Source organism: Herpailurus yagouaroundi, unplaced genomic scaffold (assembly GCF_014898765.1).
Source record: "Herpailurus yagouaroundi ecotype Mexico unplaced genomic scaffold, PumYag 201, whole genome shotgun sequence".
NCBI classification, from domain to species: Eukaryota; Metazoa; Chordata; class Mammalia; order Carnivora; family Felidae; genus Herpailurus; species Herpailurus yagouaroundi.
In genome coordinates, this window is record NW_024412432.1 from 1,283,183 (window position 1) to 1,289,182 (window position 6,000).

A 6,000-nucleotide genomic window follows, 5' to 3' on the forward strand; every position below is an offset into this window, starting at 1 on the left:
TCTGCCCATGGGAGGCCAATTTGGGAGAGAAAAGGAGGTAGGAGGGCCAGGGAAACTCCTTCCTATTCACACCTTATTACCATCCTTCTGCAGAGGGGACAGTGTTAGCCACATTCAGCACCAACCAGGAAGCAGCCTGCAAGGATGTACTACCACCCTTCACAATGCCCCCTTTGGGCATTGACCAGGCAATGGTTCCCCCTTGGAGCACTCAGTTCCTAGAAACACCACCTCCTCCACTGGTTCTACCAGTCCTGCAGCCACTAATAGCTGAGTTACCTAGTATCCTCTTTTTGCCCTTTCAGCCTTCTGAATTTAGTGTTACCAATTCTTTCTACTCAATCCCTTCTGTTTGAAATGCTCATTGTGCTTTCTCTTTTTGTTATTGGCCCTGGCTGAGACTTTCAGTTGATTATCTTGACTGATCTAGGAAGCTGAGTGGGTTGAATCTTTTTTTGACAATGAAGAATCAGAAACTCAGAGTTCTGAAACTGAAGGCATGATTGATCAATTTGAGGAATTATTTGTAAATGTGTGGGGAGGGCATAGAGAAGTCATCGGAGTTAGTGGAGTGGTGCTTTTATTACCCCAAAGCCTGAAGGGGCTGGGAAGGGAGCAATTACAGACCCAATGAGAGAGACAGAGAGGAGGCTGGTGGTCAGAGGAAGGGAGAGGAAGAAGGAGAGGGCTGGAGAAAGAACAGTGTAAGGATGGCTGTCTCAGAGGAGCTGTGACCCTCGGCTGAGAGAAGCTGCCAAGTTGTGGCCACCCCATAGAGAGGGAGAGAGGATTGTGATATTGTGATTTCTAATAATAAATATATGTTATCTTCATCTCCATTCCTTGGAATTTCCCAGGTGAAAAGAGCAATAAGTGTGCCATTTTTATTCGTAACAAGCCGCTTTTCAAACATGCTTGAGTTTATATTAATGAGGTGACTTTTGGAAAGCCCCTAAGGATGGAGCTGGTTGCCAGAGGAACTGACCATGTGATTAGAAGGTTGGAACTTTCATTCCTACTCCACAATCTTTGGGGAGGGGAGAGAGGGTGGAGGTTGAGTTCAATCACTAATGACCAATGATTTAATCAATCGTGCCTACATAAAGAAGGCTCTATAAACTATGGGTTTTGGAGAGCTTCTAAGGTTGGTGAACATGTGGAGGTGCTAAGAAGGTGGCATGCTTGGAGAGGGCAGGGAAGCTCCATGCCTTTTCCCATATACCTTGCCCTCTGTATCTCTTATATCCAGCTGTTCCTGAGTTGTATTCTTTTATAATAAACTGGCAATCTAGTAAGTAAACTACTTTCCTCAGTTCTGTGAGCCGTTCCAGCAAATGAATGAACCTGAGGAGGGGTCATGGGCACTTTCATTTTATAGCCACTAAATTGGTCAGAAGCTTAGGTGATAACCTGGATTTGCAATTGGCATCTAAAATGGGGGCAATGTTATAGGACAGCCTTTAACCCGTGGGATCTGATGCTCCCTTCAGGTAAAGAGTGTCAGAATTGAGTTAAATTACAGGACACCGAGTGGGTGTCTGAGAATTGCTTGGGGTGGGAACCTCTCCACATATTTGGTCACCAGAATTACTGGGAGTAGAGTGTTGAGAGGAGAAACAGGAGTGTTTTTCCTTTGCAAGAATAAGTACCTCAACTTCACTTCCCTGCTGTTCTCTGGGTCTCCTGCTGGTGCCTGCTATTGGTCACATCTAACTGGAAGCTAGTTCACTGATGTATTTTGTGAGGTTAATCTCCTGGGACACCAGATCAGGGGTTGGGGGAAGAACAGAGATTAGATTTGGAGGAAAGAGATGCAACATAAGACCCACATATTAAGTGATTTTCTCAAAGTCATACCATTAATAGTTGGTGGCTCCTGAATTGGGGCTACTGCCTATACTCTATGTTTCAAAAGGGGTAATACTTTAAGCTCAAAGAATAAATATCTCATTGTGGAATTCAAGATTTCAGCAAAGTAGATGATATCTTACAGACATTAAAGTCTCACTTGCTTAAATGCGAGACAACCATGCTTGTTAGCTATTCTAGGTATTATTGCCATATAACAAGTGATCCCCCAACCTAGTGGCATAAGATGACCACCATTTTCTTGTGCCACAGATTTCGTGGGTCAGAAAGGGCACAATGGGATAGTTTGGTTTGCTCCATGATATCTAGGAGCTCAGCTGGGAAGACTCAAAGGCTGGAAATGAGTCAGCCTCTGAAGCTGGAAACATCTGAATGATTGCTTAGTTATTTGTCTGGCAATTGATGGGAGTTATTATCTGGGACCACAGCTGGGCTGCTAGATGGAAACCTACACATGTCTCCTCTATGTTCTGCTTGGTTTTACTCACAGCACGGTGACTGGGCTCCAAGAATGAGCATTCAAAAGAAAACTAAGAGAAAGCCATACTGTCTTATATGACTTAGCCTTGAAGTCACATGACATTATTCCAATCCTTTCCAGATTCAGTGGGAGGGAACACAAACCTACCTCCTGATGGGAGAAGTACCATGTGTAACAGGAACTATTGTTGTCACCATTTTAGAAAATACAATGAGCCTTACTAATTAATCTTACAGTAAGTGTTTGTCCTAGCATGTATCAATGATGGGGAGTTACTTGGCATTTCAACTACTGATGCAGCAACTTCTAAAAGTGTAGACATTGTTTCTAAGCCTTCACATCAAATCCTAGCAAATTTGCCTTTGGGGAGGAACTTCCACAACTGGCAGCTTAGGAGAGAAAAGAAATGCACTTCAGTATATACAACCTGAGGCAGATTTTAGATATAGTTTTTAGCTTTATAATATGTGGGTTTATCCAATGTATTAGTGCTGAGTTGGTTTGAATGACTGATTGTCTCACAAGCTTTTTGTGGGCCTTTAAGAGAAAATTTCTTCATAGCAGAGGCCTCAGTATGTTGGATTGAAATGGGAGTGAAAAAGCTCTATATTTTATCCCTGTAACCACTAACACTAGAAACTAGCTGTCATTTGTTGAGTACTAATAATGAGTCAAGGACTATGTAAATCCTCTTTATACTTAGGAAGTAGGAACTATTAATATAATCTTCTATCAATATTACTTTCCTTTTACACGTGGGGAAATGAAGAAACAAAAAAGTTGAGAAGTGCCCACAGGTTTATCTGACCAGTGAGTGGCAGGGCTGGGATTTGAATGTGGGTCATCTTCCAGACTATAGTAGAGTCCTACCTGCCTGGGATAAGGTTCTTTAATTGAGCTTAAGAGCAAGGGGTGGACACTATTCCCTCCAACAATGTGTTTTTCACTTTCACACGTTGTGGAGAGAGAGGAGCCTTTGCACCCAAGCCCATGTGCCTCAATTTCAACACTGACCACTTTCCAAATTTACCATTGCCTGGGAATCATTTGGGAAGAGGGAGGCTTGCCAAATTTTCTGAACTTTTGTTTCTCCTGAGCAGTACCAGGCTCTTGTCTCTTGCCCGATTCTCTTCTTCTTGTTTGGAGGGCTTGGAACTCCAAAGAACAGCATCGGCAGCTGGTCATTTAGATGGAAGGATTCACTCTGTGTTCTTCCAGCCTTCCATCTGTGCTACCTCCCAGGATGCCAAAGCCTGGAGAATCCCTCTGACAACACTTGGAGCAGGAAAATGAGGTGATTATGGGCTGCTGCTCTGAAAAAACTTGGGAGCTGTGACTGGGGCAGTTCCCTGGGGCATCATCCATTTCTTGCTCATGTGGGATAGGAACCAGAATGCCCCACTTCAAAAAGACTCCTTAAGCTAACGCTTGCCAAAGAAAGTTGAAGACGGTCATCCCAGGGTCAGCATGATTTTAATCAAGTTTGTCTGCTTCTGATGCCAAGAAATGATGTTTATTCTCTCTGTCATTTATCCACTGTGCTGAGGTCTTAGCCTGGCCTGACTTGCTACTGCCCTCTAATGGGCTGGGAGGGAGACTGGTGGGTCTTTCTATCTAATCCTGTAGGAATTTTAGAACAGGATCCAGTTTGAGAAAAGAAATCCCTCAAATCTTTTTGTTGTTGTTGTTAGTTTTTTAAAAAATTGAAATATAATTAACATGTAACATTGTATTAGTTTCAGGTGTACAGCATAACGGTTGGATATATGTATATATTACAAAATGATCACAATAAATCTAGTTAACATCCATCATCACACATATTTACAATTTTTTTTTCTTGTAGTAAGATCTACTCTCTTAGCAGCTTTCAAATGTGCGATATGGTATCATTAACTACAGTTACCATGCTGTATATTACATCCTCAGGACTTATTTATTTTCTAACTGGAAATTTGTACTTTTGACCACCTTCACACATATTGCCCACTCCCTGTTCTCTGTATCTATGAGCACAGGTGTTTTTCTTTCTTTCTTTCTTTCTTTCTTTTTTTTTTTTTTTTGATCTTATGTATGAGTGAGATCATATGGTATTTTTCTTTCTCTGTGTGACTTATTTGTCTTAACATAATGCCCTTAAGGTTTATCTCTCAATTTTTTTTGTGCTGTCTGTGTGTGTGTGTGTGTGTGTGTGTGTGTGTGTTTAGGTGAGTAGGGGGTTCATGAAGAGAGAAAGAAAAGGACCAGAGAAGAGAAAAGGACTATTTCAGGTTCATACACAGACAAATGGCTGACAATGAGCCTCTTGGGGCTCTGGTTATGTCATCAGTAAAATTAGAAGGCTTGGCCACATGTTCTATAATTCAGCTCTTATAGTTTATACATTTTAAGTCAGTTTTGGAAATAATTTTTCTTTCTCAATCTTTAAAAAACAAATTCCTGATTATAAACATTTTTGTAGTGTAGGAAATATAGAAACTATGGAAGAAAGAGAAGAAAACAAAAATCACCATTTACCCCACCACCCAATATTAACCATTGTTCACTGATTGTGGATTTTTAAAATAAATTTTCTGTATGTGTATGTGTGTGTGTATGTGTGTGCACGTGCACATGTATATGTCTAAATGCAGATTTTCTATTCCTCTTTCTCAAGATTAGAACATGAGATTTCCTTGTGTTAATAAGTATTCAAAAGGTGATTTACAGTTGTTACTTAATACTTATTCATTATGCCCAAACATAATTTATTTTATGACCCCTTTTGCTTTGTATTTAGGTATTTTTGACTTTTAAAATCTTATAAATAACTTATAAAAATGTATATCCTTGTATGTGCATCTTTTTGTTTTGCTGATATTGATATGTTTTTATAATGGCTTGTTAATTCACATACTGTACAATTCTCCTGTTTGAAGTTTACATTCAGATTTTTAGTGTACTCACAGAGTTGTGCAACCATTGCCATCATAAATTTTAAGAATAATTTTAGAACATTTCATCACCCCCTAGGGGGAGTCCTGTACCCATCAGCAGTCACTCCTCATTTCACATCCCCCAGGCAGCCACTAATTTACTTTCTGTCTCCATGGATTTGCCTGTTCTGGACTTTTAATATAACTGGAATCATATAATACGTGACTTTTTGTTATTTCTCACCTAGCATAATGTTTTCAAGGTTCATCCATGTTGTAGCACTTGTTTCCTTTTTATTGTTGAATAGTATTCTAGTGTGTGGATAGATCGCATTTTAATTATCAGTTCATCAGTTGATGAACACTTGGGTTGTTTCAACTTTTTGGCTACTATGAATAATGGTGCTATGAACATTTGTGTACAAGTTTATATATGCGCATACATTTTCAATTTTCTTGGATATATACCTAGTGGAATTGTGGGTTACATGGTAACTATTTATTTATTTATTTATTTATATCCAAGTTAGTTAGCAGGAGTAGATTCTAGTGATTCATCCGTATGTATAACATTCAGTGCTCCTCCCAACAAGTGTCTTTCTTAATGCCCCTTACCCGTTTAGCCCATCCCCCACACACAACGCCTCCAGCAACCCTCAGTTTGTTCTCTATATTTAAGAGTCTCTTATGTTTTGTCCTCCTCCCTGTTTTTATATTATTTTTGTTTCCCTTCCC